The sequence below is a fragment of the Gopherus evgoodei genome, chromosome 3 (assembly GCF_007399415.2).
Source record: "Gopherus evgoodei ecotype Sinaloan lineage chromosome 3, rGopEvg1_v1.p, whole genome shotgun sequence".
NCBI lineage: Eukaryota > Metazoa > Chordata > Testudines > Testudinidae > Gopherus > Gopherus evgoodei.
The window spans coordinates 221,923,300-221,946,751 of record NC_044324.1 but is presented as its reverse complement, the minus strand read 5'-3'; the positions used below and the strand labels follow the sequence as shown (position 1 = coordinate 221,946,751).

Here is a 23,452-nt window from a genome sequence, read left to right as displayed (position 1 = left end):
TGCCCTGGCACTATTTGCCTCATCTCATGAAGTGACGCTCTTCCTGTAGGAACATACTGTTGCCCCTGGCGCCAGCTGCGGCAAGTGTTCAGAAATGCCTTTGGCATCAGTGAATTCACTGAAGCTTGAATTCTAGCAAGAGAAGCAGCAGGAAGTATTGTTGCCATTACTGAGCCATGCTGATCCAGCTTAGTACCTGATGTTCAGGTGGCTAGATCTCCTCAAGTGTAGATGGCTTTTTTTGGTTGACAGTGCCTGGCTGGAGTAGACCCAGACCAGATTTGGACACACCATATTCAAGAACTTGATTTTCAAATATGGATTTTAGGTGTTAACCTTGTTGATGGATGATGGTGTCTGGATTTATTAGACCTGCTTATGACAGGTGAAAAACAAGAACAAAAAAATTTGCGTGCCAACTCTTGAGGCTCTTGAAGCCAGAGGACATTGGATATCTTAGTTAACCATGTGTCTTTTGGTTAACAAATCCAGGCAAATGGGGATCAAAGAGGCCTCTTGGTTACTTAGATGATAACTTAATCAGGAGAAGCATTACAGTCAAATGGCTGCTTCTCCGTTTATCTTAGCGTCTGTCAACATGGTGTGTAAATGTTGCACAAAACTTAGGCAGATTAAAAACCCAGAACAAAAGTGTCTTCTCTACCTACGTTCTTCTGGGTCTGGTGAATGTGTAGGGTTTTTAAGAGTACCTCTGTACTGATGGGGAGGAATTAAATGAAAAGTAAAGAATATTAAGGAAACTTGCAGTCAATGACTGAGCAACTTGAATGAACACATCTGGGCTATAATATTCTGAATAAACTATAAATTGGCAGCAGAAACCTGGATAGCAGAGACGCTGAAAGAGACCTTGGGTTAGAGGACAGGATCTTGGACAGAAACTTGGAATGTGATATGGCTGCGAAGAAGCCAGTGCAGTTTTGGGCTGCATATTCATACTCTGAGGCTGAATCACAACACGAAGCAGGGAAGTAATAGTTTCTCTCTACAGTTCTAGGATGACTTAGACCAGTGGTTCTCAAAGCCGATCCGCCGCTTGTTCAGGGAAGGCCCCTGCTGGGCTGGGCTGGGCTGGTTTATTTACCTGCAGTGTCTGCAGGTTCGGCTGATTGCGGCTCCCACTGGCTGTGATTTGCCTCTCCAGGCCAATGGGGGTGGTGGGAAGTGGCAGCTGGCACATCCCTTGGCCCGCGCTACTTCCCGCAGCCCCCATTGGCCTGGAGAGGCGAACCGCAGCCAGTGGGAGCCGCAATCAGCCGAACCTGCAGACGCGGCTGGTAAACAAACTGGCCTAGCCCTCCAGGGGCTTTCCCTGAGCAAGTGGCAGACCGGCTTTGAGAACTACTGACTTAGACTGTTATATTTATTTCTGGGCATGTTACCAAATGGATATGGACAAATTAGAGTTCAAAGAACAACAGCAATGATCGGGGAACTAAAAAGAGGGATTTATGCAGAAAGAGTAAAGATGCTCTGTGTGTGTGTGTGTGTAGCTGAGTTCAGTGGCAAGGTGTGTGCATGTGCACGTAAGCTACAACAAAGAGAAGACTATACACACTAAGGAAGGGAAGAAAAATGTTTTTGGGGTGGTAAAAGGCAAATAGTAGGAGTAATGGGATGACACTTAGAGAGGGGAAAATATTGGGAGACGCTTGTACGGTAGGTTTGAGATGGGATTTAAGGGGGAGGTAAATGGAATAGGAAGTGGGTTGGCTGCTCCTTTGAAGAGCACTCCTTATTGTGGCTTCCCACAGAATGGGAATCCTGTGGCTTACACCAAGGACTGGTCACAATAGCACAGTGTGGTCACAAGGTCTCTGGTGTTTAAGGAGTGAAAAGCGTTAATGTATTTTGAGGCTGGAAGGGACTATCGTCTAGTCTGACTTCTTGCACAACTCAGGCCAGAGAATTTCACCCAGGAATTCCTATGTTGATCACATCCACTGTATCCCTAGATAAGTTCTTCCCATTGCTAATTCCCCTCTGGATTTAAAGATTGGCACTCTGTCTTCATCCTTAGTTTATCCAACTTCAGTTTCCGGTCATTGGACCTTGTGTCTTTGGTGTGAAAAGCTCTCTGCTCTCAGAAATCTTCTCTCCATGTAGCTGCATGCAGACTGTGATCAGGTCTCTCTTAACTTTCTCTCCAATAAGCTGAGCTTCCTAAACTTTCCCTCTGTGGGAGGTTTTCCAGATCTTGAATCATTCTTGTGAGCCCTATGTAGTTTGTCAACATCCTTTTAGAAATGTAGACATCAGAACTGCAGACAGTAACCAGTGATGATCTGATCCAGCTGTTCTCAAACTACGGGTCAGGACCCTGTTCTAATGGGGTTGCCAAGCTTGGCTTAGACTTGCCTGGGCCTGGGACTATTGCCAAAGACCAAGGGCTTCAGCCCTGGGTGGCAGGGCTCAGGTTACAGGCCCCCCTATTGGGGCTGAAACCCTTGGGCTTCAGGTCTCCTCCCCCCGCCCATCAGCGGGGCTCGGGCTTGGGCTTGGGCTCGGGCTCCACAGCTTAGCACCATCCAGGCAAATGGCTAGTGAGGATTGCTAGTATCATGATTTTATTTTTTAAAACCAAATCTTTGACTTCAGGCCAGCTAATTGTGTGTGTCACTAGGTGCCCACATGTTGGTCACTCACCCTCCTCTTCCCTCTGCTTGTTAGGCCCACTTGTTGTCATGTCTTAATTAGATTATGAGCTCTTCAGGGTGGGGACTGTTTTACTTTATGGTCTGGGGCCCAGATCCTGTTTGAGGCTCTGGGGCATTCCCGTAATAAAGTGTAATATAACCTCACTATTGGAAGTCTTCTTGGAAGGGACCTTTCTATGTGTTACAAGTATGTTGTGTTTACCCAAAGTCCTAATCAAATCTGGGACTTTTGCACTGACCATAGATGCTGACTTGTTCCCAGCTGCTGCTGCTAGAAAGGACATGCTGAAAGCCCCCCTGGCTGATAGCTGCCTAAGATGCCACCTTTAAGGTAGATGTCCTCTGAAACAGCATATGTGTGAAACCGTGAACAATGAAATTAAATGACCACATCTCATGGCTTCATTGTGATAGCAGGGTTGTGCTGAATCACAGAAGAATAGTTATGGAAGCTGGCTACTGTGCCTGGCAGGATGTCTTCCTCTTGGGCCTCAGAGTGCTTGGCTAAATCAAGAAAGGCTCAAATGGATTTAGAATTTGTTTTTAAAAAGTCTCTTTCAAGGCTGATGAACAATATACTTAAGTTTCATTCCAGAGCCAGATGTGTCATCCTTCCTGACTTGGATTAAATTTGCCAGCTTTCAGGGGTTGTGGGACTTCTGCTTCTTGCCCACTCCACCCTCTGAACGTGCTGCTCTGGATTGGGAGAGGCAGGGCTGGCACTTTCTGGCTCTGGGAGCGCTCACAGTGAAAAAAGCTGGATTTCCCTGGCACTGGGCTATTGTGCAGATATGTGGAAGTAGTTGAGCACCTGGAAACCCAGTCTCCTGTTTTCTGATCATGCAATTAAGCTACCCAGCTGTGCAAGAGTGATTGGCTTCCCAGCTCTGCCTCACCTTCTTGGGCCATGTCTACATCTAAAATTTTGCAGCGCTGGTTGTTACAGCTGTATTAGTACAGCTGTATAGGGCCAGCGCTGCAGAGTGGCCACACTTACAGCAACCAGCGCTGCAAGTGGTGTTAGATGTGGCCACACTGCAGCGCTGTTGGGCGGCTTCAAGGGGGGTTCGGGGAACGCGAGAGCAAACCGGGAAAGGAGACCAGCTTCGCCGCGGTTTGCTCTCGCGTTCCCCGAACCACCCTGCAAACCGCAGGGAAGGAGACCTGCTTGTTCGGGGAACGCAAGAGCAAACCGCGGCGAAGCTGGTCTCCTTTCCCGGTTTGCTCTCTCGTTCCCCGAACCCCCGAGCAAGCAGGTCTCCTTCCCTGCGGTTTGCAGGGTGGTTCGGGGAACGCGAGAGCAAACCGCGGCGAAGCTGGTCTCCTTTCCCGGTTTGCTCTCGCGTTCCCTGAACCACCCTGCAAACCGCAGGGAAGGAGACCTGCTTGCTCGGGGGTTCGGGGAACGTGAGAGCAAACCGGGGAAGGAGACCAGCTTCGCCGCGGTTTGCTCTCGCGTTCCCGGAACCACACAGCAAACCTCAGGGAAGGAGACCTGCTTGCTCGGGGTTCGGGGAACGCGAGAGCAAGCTGGGAAAGGAGACCAGTTTGATTACCAGAGGCTTCCTCAGGTATGCTGGGATACCTGCTTATTCCACGGAGGTCAAGAAAAGTGCTGGTAAGTGTCTATACTTGATTACCAGCGCTGGATCACCAGCGCTGGATCCTCTACACCCGAGACAAAACGGGAGTACGGCCAGTGCTGCAAACAGGGAGTTGCAGCGCTGGTGGTGCCCTGCAGATGTGTACACCTCCTAAGTTGCAGCGCTGTAACTCCCTCACCAGCGCTGCAACTTTCTGATGTAGACAAGCCCTTGGTTTCCATCCGTTGTGCCTGAGGCCCCATCTGCACACAAACTTGCATTAAAATAACTCAAATCAGCTTTAATTCACACCTCTAGTTATAACGGTGCAAGTCCCTGTGTGGAAGCTTTTATCTGGGATTAAGTGTCCCATTCTGATTTTGTTTAAGGAAAGTCCCCCGGAACGCTGTCAGTATGCCTTTGCTGTATGGAAAGCATGAATCGTGAACTAGCCACCATGAGTTAAAGGAGTTTGAGAAATTGCACTGAACTTTCTAGAAGCTCTCACTTTAACATTAGTTTGGACTCTTACCAAGTAAGATTCCATTGACATTTCTAGGGATTTTCAGTACTTCAGTATTTTTACCCACTGTGCTGTAAATTTGTGTGATATACACAAGATAAATTCCTTCAAAATAAAGAGGACGGGCCCTTGCCTTTAAATGAGAAACAACCCATAGAGGCTTTACTACTCCTCTAATGTTAAATGAAAAAACCTTGCAATAATAACGTACGTGCTGTGAAATCAAGCTTTGAAAAGTTAGGCAATTCCAGAACGTTACATACTTTTACAGTGGTCCCTTCTTCCTTGACAGCTCTGCTCCAGGTTTGTGTTCAGTATCATAACTGCTTGCTTTGGTGATGAATATGTCCTTGCCCCTCTAGTTACAGTGAGAAAGAAGGATTCCGTTCTGGCAGGCACATCAGCAGAATTGCTGAAGTCTATTTGCCAAATGGAATTCTACCTTCACAACTGTGCAACCACAGCTTCTTGGGAGCAAAACAAGGCTGAATTTGACCTGGTGACTCTTTTATGGTGGTGAGGTATGAGCTGGAAGGAGCCCACCTTTCTTTGAACATCCCAGATGGATTTTGTGGTGCTGGTAGTTAGGGGGGAAAAAAACTTGTCTTTAGAAACTAATCCTGTCTGTACCAGATTTCAGAGTGGTAGCCGTGTTAGTCTGTATTGGCAAAAAGAACAGGCGTACTTGTGGCACCTTCGTGACTAACAGATTTATTTGAGCATAAGCTTTTGTGGGCTTAAACCAACTTCATTGGATGCATGCAGTGGAAATACTTCTCCACTGCATGCATCCAATGAAGTTGGTTTAAGCCCACAAAAGCTTATGCTCTAATAAATCTGTTAGTCACGAAGGTGCCACAAGTACGCCTGTTCGTTTTTGTCTGAACCAGAGTCCTTGGGAAACAGTCCATGTGGAACCCCATGGTGCTATCTTTAGCAAATCACTTGTGACTTCTGCGTTGTTTATTGAAGTCCCCCTCCGCCCCCCCTGCATATGTTGGAAAGTTTTGGACTCATGGAAACATGGTTGGAAGACACAAGTTGCCATAACTGAAACTACAGCTGCAGAATCTTAAAATAGGGGATCCTTAGGTGCTAGCCGCAGCCACCCTCCCATTGACCAGGAGACTACAGGTTCCACGCATGTAGTGCCTCCACCTGGATCCAAGCTGCCTGGTGGTCGGACCTCCATTTAGACAGATCAGCAGCCTCCTTCGTGCCGTGCAAGGGATAGATCCTAAAAATGTAATGCAGTGTGGAGAAATGGCTTCAGCCCTAGCTCTGGTGGCACTGCTGTGCTTGGGCAGCAGCTCTTCTCACAGCCCTGGGAAGCTGAGCTTCCTATTGGATCAGTTACAGGCCTTCACTCCAGAAAAGGAAATAGGAAGGCTGGATTCAGTCTGGCTTTATTGCAGCTCAGTCTTGTGCTTCCTGAATGTTTGCCTCTCGGAGGCTGTTGTATTGCACAATGAGGGTCTGTGAACTGGGCGTTCGTTTGTTCCAGGTGGAATGTCTTTATTTCTTAATATGCATATTAGGCTTCCTAATAAACACTTATGTTATTCCATAACTAAATCAGATGCACTGACTCTAAAGAAGACAAGCCTTTAAATTTCCAGGGACACTTTTGGTCTGAATAAGATGGTCAGAGTCGCCACTCTGGGAGTGTTGATTGATTCCAGATTGTCCTTTTGAGGAACATATCGATGCTGTTGATGTGCTGGAAGCTCCAGCCTGGGAGTGCTGTGCAGTCGTCCAGTTGCTTGCATGGAAACAATCCGCTTTGTAATGTGGTTTGTTTACAGTCGTCTTTTACCCCAGATAAAAAATAAAATGTTCCAAACAAACATCTCATCCTTGTCCGCTGTTGGTTCTCCTTTGTCACTACTGCCTTTAAGCACCTCTCCTCCATAAGCCCTGAATCCACTTGGAGTCATTTATCTCCAGATCTGTTAAATTGTATTTCTTTAGAACGACTCATTTGTTCGATGCCTTTGTGTTATTCTCCATCCTTCTTTGTCTTTGCTGTACTTCTAACTTGGTATCCCCTGGCAACTTAATTGACATGCTCTGATGTACTTATGCCTCCTTCCAGGTCATTAATGACATGCTAAATAAAACAGCCTAACACCAGTTCCTGCAACACCCCACCAGCTAGACAGGCCTTGCAATTCAGTACTACTTCACCCTTTAGCCAGTTTTCAGTTGTTGTGGGTATTCAGATCTAAACAAATCTGAGTTCTGTTGGTCACTAAGACAGTCTGAAATTACCAAATGCTTGTCTTGCTCACCAACAGAAGCTGGTCCAATAAGATATTACCTCACCCATCTTGTCTCTGCCTAAAAGCCTGACATTTTCCCATGTGTTGTCTCTCCAGCTGCTAACTTTGTGCTGTAATTGGATCAAAGATTGGTCTGAATTACTGTTGTAATTAAGATTGGTTTCTAACAAGGGTTTGAGATTGAGTGAGTGACATTTTATACTGCTATCAAAGCAGCTAGGCAGTAACCTATCTGTTTTCGTACCGTATCTGTTACGGTGGTATCTGGTGCTTTCTGGCATGTCTCTCTAGCATACTTCAATTAACCATGACCGCTTGCTAGATTCTTGGGTGCCGTATGTATCAGGGCTTCGGAGCTGTGCTCTGGCTCCGCTCCAGCTCCAGGCAAAAACCTGCAGCTCCACTGTTCTGGAGCTGCTCGGGGCTCCACTCCAAATCCCTGGTATGTATTTGTGGTTGTATTAGTGCTGTCTTGCTGCTGCTTGGCCTGGGACCTGGCTAAAATGGAGCTCAGCTGATCATCTTCATTTATAAACCGATTCGATGAGTTATGGCCGTTAGCACCTTTTCTGGGATACTGCTTCTCCACAGCCTCCTCTTCTGTCAAGTTCCTTGTCTGCCGAAGGAGGGAATGTCTGGGCAGCAATAGTCATAGGCAGCTGCTGGAGTAGATTAAGTTTGTGCTGAAGTCTGGACTGCTCATGCTGTGTGTTTCTCCGCGTGTGGAATGATCCCAGCTGGAGGGCACGGTATCAGAGCTTTAGAAGAAAAGGAAGGTAGAGATGAAAAAGATCTGTCAGATCATGCAGCCCATCTCCAGGGGACCAGTACCTTGCTGTTCCCTGTTTGTCCATGCTGTAGTGGATTTCGTCCACTCCTAGCTTGTTAACTTATTATTTCTATCACTCTAGTGCCTGGGAGCCCTCATCATGGATCAGGACCCCAGTGTGCTAGGAGCTGTACAGACAGAACAAAAAGATGGTTACTGCCCCAAGACCCTTACGGCCTAAGAAAACAGGTGACATTGATACAGAAGGACCAGCAAACATGGAGATGATACTGGTCAGCATGATAGGCATAGCAGTGGTATTAGCGCACCGACAGCCTGGTTTTGTAGGCATCAGGCAAAGGAGGTGTGGAGGAGAGACCAGACCCAGACAATGAGGTGGCTTTGCAGATATGTATGGGCATCTCCTCCCGTGCTGGAGGGCAGCATGGAGGTGCTTGTTTGAAAATTTAACAAGTGAGTATTGGTGGCTGATCAGAGGTCAGAGTGGAATGAGAAATGGTAGGTGGGGATAGACCGGTCAGGGCCTGGAAAGTGAAGATAAGTAGTTGGTTTATGCGGGGAGGGGGAGTAAACCAGGGAAGGGGTGCAAAGAGACGGGGGAATAATCAGCGTGACGGGCTGGGAAAAGGCTCTTGGCAGCGACGTTCTGAATGGATGCGAGCGGAGCGAGATGGCCTTTATCAAGGCCAGAAGGAAGGCTGTTGCAGTAGCGGAGATGCCAGGCGAGAGCTTGGCTACGAGTTCTAGCCGTGTGGCTGTATCTTAGAGATGTGATAAAGAAACGGCGTGATTTAGACACAGTGTGGGTGTGAGGACCTGCTGGGTTGATGAAGATGCCCAGGCTATGGGCCTGAGCAACAGGAAGGTGGGCGGTGTTGTGCACGGTGGTGGAGAAGGAGACGGTGGAGGGGGCTGGTGGGGTGAAGAGCTCAGTTTTAGCCATGTTGAGCGTGTGCTGCCTACACGAGATTGCCCCAGCGATGGGGCTTGCATGTCTCGCTCCCTAGCCTTCGGCGCCCCATCAGGAGGATTTCCTTGCCATTAGCCTAAATTTCCCTTTAACCCCATTTCTCCTAGGTACAGCCTGTGTACCACGCTTCAGTGTGTACGTCTCTCTTGCATGTAGACAGCCTTCTGCTGCTGTGCCTGCCCCAGCCTTCAGCCATTGCGTAGCCAGGTCAGACATGCAGATGTTCTGAGCTTTCCTTCGATCCCCCTCAGACCTCAGCCCTGCCAGCCTCCCTCCCTTGGTTTCTGCACTACTATGAATTCCAGCTTATGAATGTTTGTATTTGGCTTCCCCTCCCCCAGTGGCTGGGTCGCACGTGGGTGTGGTTAGACAGCGCAGAGGAATGGAAAGGGAAATGATGTGTTTTTGGGGGGTGCTGTCATCGCCTGTAGGGGAGGCAGGCCATTGTGAAAGGGTGGTGGGTGGATTGACGAGTGCTGGATCTCTCTGACAATGTGGTCTTGCCTCATTTGTTTGAATACCCCCGATGCTACAATAGATTTCTGCTCTTGATGCCTTAGCGGAGTTCAGTGTTCCAGGTGCCACCACGTGGAGCTACAGAGAGATTCTGTTAATTGCTGGCTCCATGATGTGATCACTCTCCGCATATGAAGCTTGAAATTATATTGGCCTTTTTTGCCACCCTGTTGCCTTGCAAACTCCTGCAAGACTAGACCAAAGACCGAGCACGTATGGAGTTCTCTGCTAGACACCTTCCCCAAATTCGATGCCTAGCCTGTTACGGCTTCTTTGTAGCATTCCTAGCCACCCAATTCTGAATTTTTCAATATCGGATTTTGAGACAATATCAAAAGCGCTATTAAAATCCACGTGTGTATTACAGCTGCTGAGTTCCTGTCAGCCATTTGCTTTTCACTTCTTTCTAAAATCAATCCCATTTGATTGACAAGTGCTCTTTATAACCTGCCCTCATGCTGCCTATTGCTCGTAGTTCTGTAACTCCGTTTTTTTTCTCTCAATACCTTGTTCCATTGGATTAGTCGGGGTAGAGGCAGGATTCTTAGGGCTGTAAATTCCAAGATAATGCACTTCTTTAAAAAAAGGTGCTGCATTTGTTTTAGGTCTGTCTCTTGGAATTCCCCTGTTTTCAGTGCAGCAGAGTCCCCCAATTCCTGAGCGCACGTCATTCAGATTAGCTGACTTCTGTTTTTACAAGATCTTTCTTACCAATGTTCAAAGATCTTTTCTGTATTTTTTTATGCTTTTTAAAAAGCAGCTCAGTCATTTCTGAGTAATTCATTAATTCTGCATCCCTCACTTATTAATGGACCTACTTTCTTCCTACTACTTTCCCTTTGTTTTGAAAGTCCTTCATAGTCCCTTTGATATCTTTGGCACTACTATCTTACTGTCTTTCCCCCGCTCCTGTCTTCCCTGCAAGCCTACAATGAATGATTCTTGTTTGATGTCTCTGATTTTCCGTTTCCAGGCCAGGTTTGTGTGTACCCCCAAATCTTTGAGCCAGTTTGTTGTGAAGCCACACTGGCCAAATCTTGTTCCTTGCGTTCTTTTTCAGAGGCTCCCTGATCTGTTGTGCTTTCAGGAGTTCCTAGGATTTTCCTTTGCTATACTCGTAAATGTCAATGTTTCCTCCCATTTCACTTGGAGATTTTCTGAATTGCTCCAGACGTGCTTTCCGGAACTGTCATACCCTGATTGTTGCTGCTTTGACACTCTCACCCCTTGTTGCACCGTAGATCCTGGTTCCAGCCGTCCCAGTTTTTCTCATCTGCTCATTCCCTGTCCCCCAGAAGCAGGTTCTGGGTAGCTACTTTAGTTGAAATTCCAACGTTCCAGAACATAATGTATGTGCCTAGAGTAAATTCTGTAATTTAGGAACTTCCTTCCTGCTGCCTGTTAAGTCCTATCCCATTGCTGGGGAATTTTCTGTAGTTTTGAATTACTGTGGGAGCTGGTCCAAGAAGCTTTCATTTCCCTCTCCTGGAGACGTGTAGCAAATACCTATGTTCGTGTCTTCTGTTCCTTGTATCCTTCCATGTAGAATTTCACCACCACTCTCTTTCTCTTCAGATTGTGACTAGCTAGCACGGCGGCTTGATGGGAATCACTTTTAATCTGGTTTTGCCGTTTGTACTGTTTTCTGAAGAGAGGTTGATTCTCATTGGTTGGGAACCATTAAAACTAAATAGAGCCTCTGGGCTACGCTTGGGATTTAAGGCCCTCACCTGGGAGGTAGGGGATGTGGATTCACATGTGCTGTCTGCCCAGAGGCTGCTCAAGGCAATCTGAGACCTTAGGCAAAACTTCAGCATGCCCCGCCCCCTCCTCATAGGGCTAGGTTGGCAGGTTTGTCCCAGCTGTGGTCTCTGATGCAGAGGGGAGATTTGAACACACACCATCCTGGGTGAGAGCCTTAACCACCAAGCTAGACAGTCATTCTCACACTTTCTGTCTGACCCAATGAATATTCAAGTGTTTACACGAAGTGGAGCAACTTCAGCAGGAGAAACCGAGAGCAGCCCCTCCCAGAATAGCTATAGCTGGGTGGTTAGGATGCTCCCCTGGGAGTGGGGACCTCAGACTTCTAGTCCCTGTTCGGAGTAGGGGGTTCAAACCCGGGTCTCCTATGTCTCAGGCAAATGCCCTAACCCCTGGGCTAAAGGCTCTAAAGACACTTTCCTCCCTCCTGCCCCCCAGCTGGCCCAACATGGACTTTTCCTATTTGCTGGAACCAAACAGAATATTTTCCCGGTTGTTGTTTGGTTTGCTGGCCAGTCCTGGGACTTGTCCTTAGTGTTTTAAAAGCATATTTGCTAAGAAGATATAAAGCACCTTTTCCCATAGTCTATTTAAGGCCATAAATGGTCCAGTTGTAATCGCTTTTCATGCTTTATGTTAGCTCATTAACACATCATGCTTTTGCCTGTGGAAACAATGGCTCCATCATTTAGCAACAGGTGCCCATCACAGGCCGTTAGCTCTCTAGCTTTCCAGAGGCAGCACTCTGTTCTCACGTCCTTCTGTGCTATTTTCTGCTGGGAAAAGTGGAATCCACCTTCTGAGTCGTACAAATAAGAACTGAGCTGAGTGTACTTCCTTGTTAAAATTCCCTCAAACAATAGCAATGGATTTGGGGGCCCACTGGTGGAGAAATGCTGACTTCCTGCAGGTCTGAGGGGAGGAGTAGGGGGAAATGTTGAAGTTAAAACAACGTGTGCATTAGCTATGCTGGTCCAATGGCTGCAGTATGGTGCACTTATCTCTATAAAGGTGCTTCTACTGGGGAGAATGGCTATCCCAGCGTTTATGCACCTTCCTGCTGATACAACGGCATCCAGGGTAGGAATTGTACTGGCAGAGCTATTTGCAACCCTACCTGAAATAGCTACTGTATATGGAGACAGATCTGTGTAGACCGAGCCTTTATTAGACACACACTGAATGATGAATTTGTATTGAATGAGGGAAGATGGTATATAATCTCCATCACACCCTTTGGATGTTACCTTGGAATCCCAGCTGTTCAGGGCAGGCAGCTCTTCCTGTCTCTGGACAGCATCTAGCATGTAGAGTGCCAGCCAAAGACAAATATCGGATCTACACTGGGTTTGTTGTGTGGGAATTGTTATGATGGTTTTACAGCAGGACCTAGAGGCCATGGCGGAGATCAGGGCCCCAGCTGTGCTGGATTCTGTACCTCTGTCCTTGCCCTGAAGAGCTCACAGAATACAGATGGATAAGCCAAGGGGTGGGGCAGGAAACTGGCACAAGAGAAACGAAGTGACTTACCCAAGGTCCCATAGCAGGATAATAGCAGAGCCAGCAATGGGAGCCATGTCTCATGAGTCCCAGACCACTGGATTCTCCCTACCTTTCCTGGGTTGGGTGTATGGCCTGTATCTGTTGGCTAGTCTGTGTCTTGCTTCTGAAGTGCTTGGGATTTGTAAATGATGTAATAAGCAAATCTGTCTTGTAATGACCTGAGTGCGTTAAAACAAACGGCTGTTGGGAATTTCCGGGGGGCGGGGTGTGTGTGGGAGATCACATCTCTTCTTTCTTCTGGGATTTTCTAATGTACCTAGGGGTGTCAGGTGCCCACTGCCCAGTGACTTTCATGGGTGTTGGCCATCTTACTACCTTAGAGCTCTGGGGTTCCCACCACAAAACTTTCACTACATGGGACGGCTGGATCACAATATTATTAGTGTAAAGACATGAAGGGTACTGGCCAAGCTGCCAGGCGTCTGAGGAGCCCTGGCTCATTCTGTGTCCACCTGACAAACCACCCACACTTGCTGTCGAGCTAGGTTAGCCAGGCACCCTGCCCGTGCTCCACATGATGCTGAGAAGTGCTCAGTCATGATAAGCTGTCAGCCCCTAGATTAGAACTTGGTTGAATTGCTTGGTTTCACAGCCAGTGCCAACCCCGGGACACTGCCTATCAGCCAAGTTACTGAACCTCTCTGTGCCTTAACTGCAACCCCTTTGAAACAGCTGGCCCATAAGAATGCATATCAAAGAGACATCAGCGTTCTCTCTCTGACTGCTGGCCCAGCGATTGGAGGTTTTGTCTGAGTCACTGTGATGTTGGGGCAGGGCATGGGACACCCGCTTCCCATGAGGCTCATTTGCCTCCTCTTGAAATTAAGCATGTGCACTTGCACCTTTGATCTGTAGGGGACTTTTGGTGGGGAATTTTACCAGACCCTGGTATTTACTTTCACTTGTGAAAAGGAACCTGACTGGTCTGGGAAGACGGACGTCTTCCTCTGCTGGCCTGTACTTATTTCTCCTCTGGTTTTAGCTAACAGAATTGTAAACTGTTTAAGAAAACTAGACACCTCTCGTCCTTGAAAGCTCTTTCTTGTGTGTGAGCCAGTGTAAAAAGGATTTTATGGTATTATGTGACAATTTGTGTTGCCATCTGCCCAGTTAATATTAAATTGCTTGTAAAAATGTCAAAAGGGGCCATTTAAAAACGTTAACATGAAAGCACTTGTTCGATTTGATTAATTTTCAGAGCTCTGTTCTAGCTGTCAGTGAGCTATAACGGTGAAAGTCTGAAGACATGCTGATTTTTCTTTCCCTCATTAAAAGGGAGATCAAAATCAATCCTGGTTAGTTGTATTGTGGCTAATACGTTATCGTTGGAAAGGCTTTCCACTTTCCAGAATAAACCATATAACATGACAGTGCTGGAATGAGAAACCCGGGTTTGACCGTTCCCGAAATGCAGGGCTCTGCTAACTGAGCTCAAGAACATAACATAAGAACGGCCGTACTGGGTCAGACCAAAGGTCCATCTAGCCCAGTATCTTGTCTACTGACAATGGCCAATGCCAGGTGCCCCAGAGGGAGTGAACCTAACAGGCAATGATCAAGTGCTCTCTCTCCAGCCGTCCATCTCCAGCCTCTGACAAACAGAGGCTAGGGACACCATTCCTTACCCATCCTGGCTAATAGCCATTAATGGACCTAACCACCATGAATTAATCCAGTTCTCTTTTAAACACTATTACAGTCCTAGCCTTCACAACCTCCTCAGGCAAGGAGTTCCACAAGTTGACTGTGCACTGTGTGAAGAACTTCCTTTTGTTTGTTTTAAACCTGCTGCCTATTAATGTCATTTGGTTTATCTGCTCTAGAACGACCTTTGTTTTCTCTAAGCTTCAACCATCCAAAAGGCTGCAGCACATTCACATAGTGCCCAATCCTGATGCAACCGCAGACAATGGCAAAAAAACCTCCCATTGACATCAGTAGAAGCAGGATTGGGGTCCCAAATGATACAAAAATTAATGACTTTGCTTAATTACAACCCATTTTCCCAAAGATAGGCAGGGCCAATGAGTTTTCAAGGAGACTTGTTTAGAAATGCTTAGAGGGCAGGATCTGTGTTTGAGCTAGGAGAAAACCAACAGTTGACAAGTCAGTTAAAAAAATTACCCTGGATGTTAATGATCTGTTACCCATGTCATTTGTTTCAGCAAAGTCTGAAAAACGTGTTAATCTTTGGCTTCAGAGCAAATCTGAGAGCTTAAAGCCAAACAGATTTTCCAAGCCACAGTTATAGGAAATTTAAATTAGGGCTTTTGTGGAAGATGGTTACCACTGTAGCTATGCAGAGATTACTGTCTCTTCACAATACCTGATACCACAATAACTCCGGTGAATTTTACATTAGCTATAAAAGCAATATGAGGAAAGGCTGAGGTGACCCACTCCATTGTAAAGAACACCAGTGGACTAAAATGTACGGGATAGTAGAATGTCTAGGGGAGTTGAAGCCTGCTGTCCAGCACGAACTATCAACTGCGGGACTCCAAAAGGAGACCTACCCTGCCAGTAATGCAGATAAACACTGAACGTGCAGGAATTCTACACTAATGGCTGTGGAGCAGAATGAGGCATCCTCATCCTCTTAATCAACGTATGGAAAACAGCATGTGGTTTCTCCTGCATCTGTACCAAAGCAGTGACCACTTCCCCATGCAAAGTATTCGAGGACCAAAAACAAGTAGAAAACAACCTCCTCCCAGATAACACTGCTGAGAGAGAGTGTTTTTTTTTTTTCACAAGGGCATTGAAAGTCCCTGGGATTTGAGTTCCTAACTCCAGGAGGTACTCTGGGAAATCCCACCCCGTTCATCAGCCCCCTGAGCAGAGATCAGACACCCCCGCCCACAGCCATGTGATGCTCAGTATCATGGACCAATACAACCCATGTGACTTGGAGCGGAGCACAATCAGTCTCTCTGCTCAGAACCAAACTTACACTAGGATGTACCTTGCCTGGATGAGGTGAGCGAATACACACAGCGCTGCTGCTGATCCCTGCATCCCTTGCACTGTCTGGTTCTAGCCAGCTGTGTTGCACCACCCTCTTAGGAATGCGAATGAGCCATTCTCTGCAAGGGTTTATCTGAACTAAACAGAGTTACTCCGTGCTGGAAGCACTTGCGTACTTAGTGCAATGAATTGTAGCGCACTGAATCCACATTTATTGCAGACTCTGGGGTCTTCTTTCAAAGTCCACTTACTTCGCTCTGTTCTTGTGCATCTAATGCTGCTGCAAACGACTTTGGCACTTGGCCAGTGGCTATCCCACAATGCTTTGCAGGCGACTTTCACTGACCTGTTTACCTGTGTGCCCTCCCTTGCTCTGGAGACAAGTTAACTGGACGGCCCCTACCCCTGTTTGTCCATTGGCCCCTGGATTCCAGTTTATCTCACTAGCTGTGACAGTACTTCAGAATTCCTGCAACTTGCCGCTGGGAGCGGTGCTGAGACCTTGGCACACTCCGCCATCCAGGGAGAAGCGTTGGTGCAGGAAGCTCTTGTGGCCAGCCACTGTCTGGAGTAAAGACCTTTAAGTGCACATTGCTAGGCAGATGTCTGCAAAGGGCCACAGCTGGGATGCAGCACAGTGCTGGATAAAGAGCAAACACCCCTGGAGCACCTATGTTAAAGTGAAGGATAACAGGGAAAAAATCTGTCTGGGGGCATGTCCCCGATCTGCCTTTTGAGGAGCTGGATGGGGTTTTATAAAACTATGTAACCCCTGCACCCAGGAAGCTTATGGAGCCAGCAAGACTCGCTGGTGAAGAGATCTTCCCGGAAAGCCAGGATCTCGTCAGGACTCAGGGCGCTGGCACCACCTGCCAGGCAGAAGATGAGCCTGGTTCCTGCCCTGCCATCACCCCTGCTGGGGCTGAACTGGCTAATCCCAGGGGGGAACCTCACTGGGTGCGTCTTTTTGTAACTTTAACATCAGTTATTAAGTTAAGGTTTAATTGATTATTTCTGCCATGCTGGCTTCTGGGCCAGGTGCTCGCTCCCATCCATCGCCCTCCACTGTCCGTCCAGCCCTCCCACACACCTTTCCAATACGGCAGCTGTCTGCCTTGGTCTCATGCTGAAGTCCCATCTACTGGCCACTTTCAGGCCCTGCCACGGAAGACATTCGCCCATGTGCCTATTTTCTTCCACCCCTGCAACTGTCCTGCCCATTGAACTCCACCTCCCTGCTGTTTGCCAGCTCCCGATGTCGGCTGGCAGTCTGGTCTGGCTGGAGCCTCTATGGCACCGCCCTCCTGCGTCAGGCTGGAGCACGAATCGCTCTTTTGTGCAAAGTGCAAAGGTTTGCCGAGACCATGGCTACAGGAAAGGAAGTTTGGTGGTTTCACTGTCCGTGAGGTAGACATTGACTTTGCATGCCCATAAGGGTGTAACTCCTCGCAAGGTATAAATACGGCATAACCTGCGTCCTTACGCGCTGGTAACTGAGGATGGTTCAGGCTATTGCTGCAAAGCCCAGGGTCGTTTTCTCTGCACTTTCAACAGGTCTGCAAGGGAGATAAAGCAAAATGAAAACCTTTTAAAATACCCTTCACAAGGAGTCAACAGTTCATTTTGCACAGAAAATCATCGTTTGCACAAATGGAGGTGGCTTTTCGAACACACCCCATGACACATGGGTTGCCAGAATTTTGCACATCCACAGCCCAAATAAACACTGAACTACACTGCCCCCGCTGCCCTCTCCGCACGGCCTAACAGCTGGATGGACAGATGCACAATTTCAAGCCTGAGACTCAAAATAAGCATTAGGAATTCCTGACCGTACTGGCTAGGCTGTTTAGACTTGGGTGCCATGCTGGTGCTCAGCCGGCTCAGCCTTCCACCCATCGTTCGGGCTTTCACCCTTACTCTCAAAACCTTTTTACAAAATGCAACATGCTGCTGACATTTTTGGTGTTTGTTTTTTTTCTGCTGCCTCCAACTTATTCCACCATCGACGCCATCTCCTCTGCGAATGGCCAGAGGTGCCTCCACTGGCTGTTCTGCAACTATGGAGACGGTTGTTAAATAGTTCTGTCTAAGTGGCCTGTGAATGGCTTCATTAACCAGAGAAGCAGACGATAAGCTGGGTCTCCCAGGAACCAGAGGAATATCCAGAGTGTTCCTGGAGGCAGTTGTCCTTTCTCCATGAATTTAAACAGAGCTGAATTCTGAAAGATCCTAGCATTGTGTGGACCCTTCCAGACCACCTAGCCTTTGTGTCTGTAGACGTGGCACGGTGGGTGACAAGCTTTGGAACACCATGGAGAAATACCCTTTCCTGTTCTTGAATTCTGAGCCCTCATGGGGTGAGGGACAAAGAATAGGCACAGGGATCCCATCAGTTGCCCCGGTAGAGTTTGGGAACCCCCCTGTGTGGAAAGCCATCAATGACCTCCTGGACATTACTTAGCTTTGCACCCTGTTTCCTGGCACAACATGCCTGCATAACAGTGACCCCAGCGGTCAATCTTCCCGCGCCAAATTGGTTGGCTATGGACCAGTAGCATTCAGGAGTGGCAGCTTCCAGATCTGCCTGCCCATGGATATGTCGTCGTCCTGAAATTCTCTTGCTACTGCTGGTCATCCCAAGTCTAAAGAAAAATACCCCGTCCCCATCTGGTCTGGCTTCCCGAGCCCAGAAACGGCACTGCACCCTGAGAAGCTGCTCTAGGAACTGGTCCTCTACTGTCAGTTGCTTGGCATCTTCCTTGTCTGCATCCCAACTCCAGTGCCACTGCAAATCCTCCTGCTTCAGGAGGAGCTGCTGCTGCCAGCACATCATCTGCTCCGCAGTGCGGCTGGCAAAGTCCTGAGCCGAATTTGTCCATCTCCGAGTGTGAGATGCAGCCTGAGCAGCCTGTGCGTACTTGAGGTTGTGGGCATGGTGCTGCGGCACAGTGCTGGGTCCATGCGGGCCAACTACAATTTGAAGACGATGCTGGCCCACCCCCAAAGGAAGTATGGAGCAGCGACAGATGAAGCATGGAATTATTAAAAAATGTGACTTCCACTCCTGCATCCCACAGTGCACAGCAAGGAAAATCCCAGAATGCAAACTGTTCAGCAGCGATGCAAAGGAGCATGGGATACCCTCTGAGAATGCCACGTCCTCCGTGCACAGCAAACCACCCCTGTGCTTACGCAAGGTTGTGCGTTGACTGAGAGTAGCCCGTCCCATGGGCGTGCTATCCGTGGGGTTTGTGCAATGCGCATCACCTAGCGTGCAGCAAAAATCTGTCGATTGAACCACCCTGCCCCCGTGGAGAGAGTAAATTGACAATTGTTCGCTGGCGCTAAATGGTTGTGGTAGGGGGCACCTTCTTCCCCTCTCCCTTGGGCCAAGGCTCTTTATCATTGAATCAGTACAACGCAGGAGAAACAGCCCTTAGCTCGTGACGTCAAACGTCCTGGCTTGCAGCTGAATCCCTTTTCTGTCCATGGTCCTTCCCCAAACCTCTAGTCATGAGGTGTGTGTGGGGCACCACCCATGCCAGATCAGCATTCCCTCCCCTTCTTGCTGCTCTTAACATTACAGGAGCACTGCAGGGGCTGTTGTGTTGGACCTGGTACATGCGCCCAGTGGGAGACAGCCCCAGTCCGGCCAAGTTTACAGTCTAAGTAGATGGACAGAGTGTGGTGGTAGAGCTGGATTATCTCCCTTTTGCTGCCTTGTGCTCTGGTTCCTGCGTGCTGGGCAGCTTCTTACAACACCTGTCTACGTGGCTGCATCAAACAAACCACTTACTGAGTAGCAGGTCTGTCTGTTGGTCTCGGAGAACAGCTGCTAGGAACCCCAGATGGTGAGATGGTTAGCCTAATGAAACAAGCTGTCTGAGGAGGGAGGTGAGCTTTCCAAAACATTACATGCCAAACTTCCTTTGAGTGTCCACGCTTCTCCCTCCGTCACTTCCCTATCCCACCCCTGAGGGCCATTTTGAGCCCGGAGCCACCCGATCTCTGGTGTCCCGCTGAGAAGAGGAGCAGCATTGTGGCTGTTTCCCAGCCTCTGGCGGAGTTGCTCCCTTTCTGGATTCCGTTCACCCCTCTCTTGCAGGGGTGATTTATCTTCTGGGAGCCTACAAATGCTTCTGAAGAACGAAAAGCCTTGGAAGTGGGCCAGATTACACCGAAGGCCAGACATCCTCTGGAAACTCCTAACTCTTTCCCTGTTTCAGGTGACCCAAGCCAGACGCTTGCTATCCTCTCATTGTATTTGGTGCATTTCTCTGGAGCAAAGCACGCATGTCTGCAGCAAGCCCCCTAGGCGTGCAGCCTCCCCATTGTGCTGCCGTGCTCTCATTATGGGAAGGCTGTATTTAAATGGGACAATGAGGAGATGTTGGCACAGGCAGATCTGGTGGACACCGTTGTGGCATTGCACGGGAGGTGAGGTAGGTCATTCAGGCAGCTAGGAGAAAAACCACTCAGCTTGGCAGGTCCAGACCAGCACCTTACTCTGCCAGCCAGTGCAGGTCTAGGAGCCTAGCTGTAACGTGCTCTCTGTCTGAGGCCAGCTGCTGCATTCGACGCCGGCTGGCTGTCCCAGAGTAGTGGGGATCAGGTGACAACCCCTGCTGTGGGCGCCGTGCAGATGAAAAATAGCTGGCAAGTTTGAACTTGGAAGGCTGTCTGTAAATGTCATGTCTCTAACTGCCCAGCTGTCCTCTTCGATTCCCAGGTCGTGAACTCGAGCCATGGGCAGTGTGTGAGGGTGAGGGTAGGGCTCGCTCTCACTGGACAGTACTGTTTGCTTTGGGTGACCTGGGATGAACGTGCATTGCATGGCAGGGAGTAAGTTGGGCCCTGCCCTCTGCACTCAGAATTTCCCCTTGAAGGAAGTTATTTCTGGGAAGCAGGAAATATGCAAGAGTCCAGCTTGGTTTCATCGCTGGGAGTAGGATGAGCACGGGTCCCGATTTGGGTGAGACAGTCCTGAAAGGCAGAGTACAAGTACAAGTCCCAGTCCCTGGCTGAATGACTCGGGGACAGCGTTTATCCTGGATTTCCTGCAGCACTGCTCCGTGCCTCCCAGGGCTCAGGGGCGGCCCTGGCCTCTTCTGCGAGGAGGGGAGGCTGAAGTGGGCCCTACCCCCCCTCTCCATGAGAGGCCACCCCTGCTCCTCTTTCCCCCAAAACCCTGCCCTTGGCCAAGTCGGGACTGGGGTAAGAGCCACCCATGGACCTCGCACTGCTGTGGGGAGCGCCAGGCCCTCCATCTGCCCTGGGCTATGTGCCCTGGGGGGTGGAGGCACGTGCCAGGGGATGCTCGCAGGGCTTCTGCATGTGTCCTACTTTTGCCTTTTGAAAAGCTGGTCGCTCAAACGGGGCATGGGGACGAGGAACTGAGCATTTTGAAAGTCAGACCTTGTTTATTCTGAGCCCAACTTAGGCCTTCAGGTTTGAGGATTTTGGCCACTGTTACTGTGTTAGTGACCTTTGAAGGGGAGCTGTTAGCTTCTAAGAAGGCGACTCTAGTCTGTTTTAGCACTCACAGTGTTTCTTGCCCTCGTTTGAGGGAAGCCTAGGCTAGCAGAGCTTGTTCTGCTAGATGAATAGTCTGGTGTCACGTACTGTGTTGCTTAAACAGGATCGAGTCTCGTTCCGAATAAAAATAAATGTGCTGTTTGCATCTCGCTGTTTTGTAATCTGCTTTAAGAGGAAAACAAAGATTGCAGTGAGCTTGAGAGACCAATCCAGAGGATCAGATTACTGGAGCAAGGACTCCTGGGTATGCGAAAGGGACAGAAGTGGTTATTACATTCCCACTCCCTCTACAGGGACTGCTGGCGAGGTACTGGATGGATGCCATGGTGTGGGGCAGGATGGCTGTCTGGGCAGAGGGGTGACACCTAAGTCAAGCTGGAGTTCACCCAGTGAGAGGCAGCAGAATTGCTACACTGTCTGCTGTGGCTCGCTGCTCCTACTTTGAACTCGATGGAAGGAGGAGAGTCTTGTGTTAGAATCGTAGAACTGTCGGCCTGGAGGGGACCTTGAATTCACCAAGTCCAGCCCCCTGCGCTGAGGCAGGACCAAGTAAACCCAGACCATCCCTGACAGGTTTGTCCAATCTCTTCTTAAAAACCTCCAGTGATAGGGATTCTACAATCTCTTGGAAGCCTGTTTCAGAGCTTTGCTACCCTTAGAGTTAGAAAGTTTTTCCTAATATCTCACCTAAATCTCCCTTGCTGTAGATCAAACCCATTACTACTTGTCCTACCTTCCGTGGACACGGAGAACAATTGATCACTGTCCTCTTTATAACAGCCCTTCACATAACTGAAGACTGGTATCAGGTCTCCAATCATTCATGTTTTCTCAAGACTACATGTGCCAGGTGTTTTTAACTTCTCTCCGAGGTCAGGCTTTCTAAAGCTTTGATCATTTTGTTGCCCTCCTCTGGCCTCTCTCCAGTTCGTACACCCAGGAATATTAGCCTTTTTTGCAACTGCATCACAATGTTGCCTCATTCCGTTTGTAATCCACAACACTCCCCAGATCATTTTTGGCAGTGCTACTGCCAAGCCAGCTAGTCTCCAGTTTGGAGTTGTGCATTTGATTTTTTTCCTTCCTAACTGAAGTACTTTGCATTTCTCTTAACTGAATTTCATCTTCTAGATTTCAGACCAAATTTCCAATTTGTTTAAGGTAGCTTTGAGTTCTGATCCTGTCTTCTAAAGTGTTTGCAACCCCTCCCCACTTGGTGTCGTCCGCAGACTTTATAAGCGCACTCTCCACTCCATTATCCAAGTCATTAATGAAAATATTGAATGAGCCCGGACCCAGGACTGACCCCTGTGGGCTCCCACTGGATATGCCTTCCCAGTTTGACATTGATGATAACTCTCTGAGTACGGGTCTTTCAGCCAGTTGTGCACCCACCTTACAGTAACCTCATCCAGGCCACGTTTCCCTAGTTTGCCTATGAGACTGTCAGGTGAGACTGTGTTAAGCACTTTACTAAAATCAAACTGTATCGCATCTTCTGCTCCCACCCCTGTCCACTATACCAGTAATTTAAGACTTCAGACCTGTTACATTTTCCCCTACTCTGCTGAAGAAACCTCCTCCTAATCTTGCCAGGCCTGTACTCACTGCTGTAGCATCACCTGCACTCTGTGTCTGTGCTTTATTAAATAATATACAGACACCTGCAAGCAGTTATCTGTTCTGATCCAATTTCCTGTCTTTTCCCTCTGGTGTATGTCATGTGCCCCTCATTTAGATTGTAAGCTCCTGGAGCGGGAGAGCAGTGTTTGTTTTTCAGTGAAGTGCCTAGTAAACTTGTAGGTGCTATTAAAAATAAATGAAAAGGGATTTGGGGAAGAGAACTGGACTCCACTAGCCAGCCAAGCCCTGCTAGAAAGAAATCCTCAAAAGGAGGAGCCCAATAGGTCCTAATGTCTTGCTGATGTGGAGGCCAAATCAAAACAGGAAAATGTATTGGCTTGGTTGGGTGACCATTGCGTTGTATAGCACGCACAGGCCTGGAGAACGGTGCCCTTCAGTTGGGATGCGTAGTGATATTCGAGAACAGTAATACATCGCACAGAGAATGTAAAAGCCGACCACGTATTCCTGGAAATGCTGCGTCCTTGAGTCCTGATCTAAGATACGGCAAGCTGAGGAATTATCTCCTGGGGAAAGGGTGACACCTGAAAAGGACATCCGTTGGAGAAGTTTTTTGATGACTGTGGGCTCAGTAACAGACAAAGGCATTGCAGGATTCAATGTGTGGAAGCTGAGGCTAGACAAATTCAGATTG

The 23,452-nt window shown here is 48.4% G+C and overlaps 1 protein-coding gene across 3 annotated transcripts in view; it reads left to right on the top strand.

Annotated features, from left to right (window-relative positions):
- Positions 1 to 23,452, top strand: part of LOC115649307 (phosphofurin acidic cluster sorting protein 2-like) — a 115,469-nt gene that overhangs the window by 3,028 nt on the left and 88,989 nt on the right. The window lies entirely within an intron of this gene.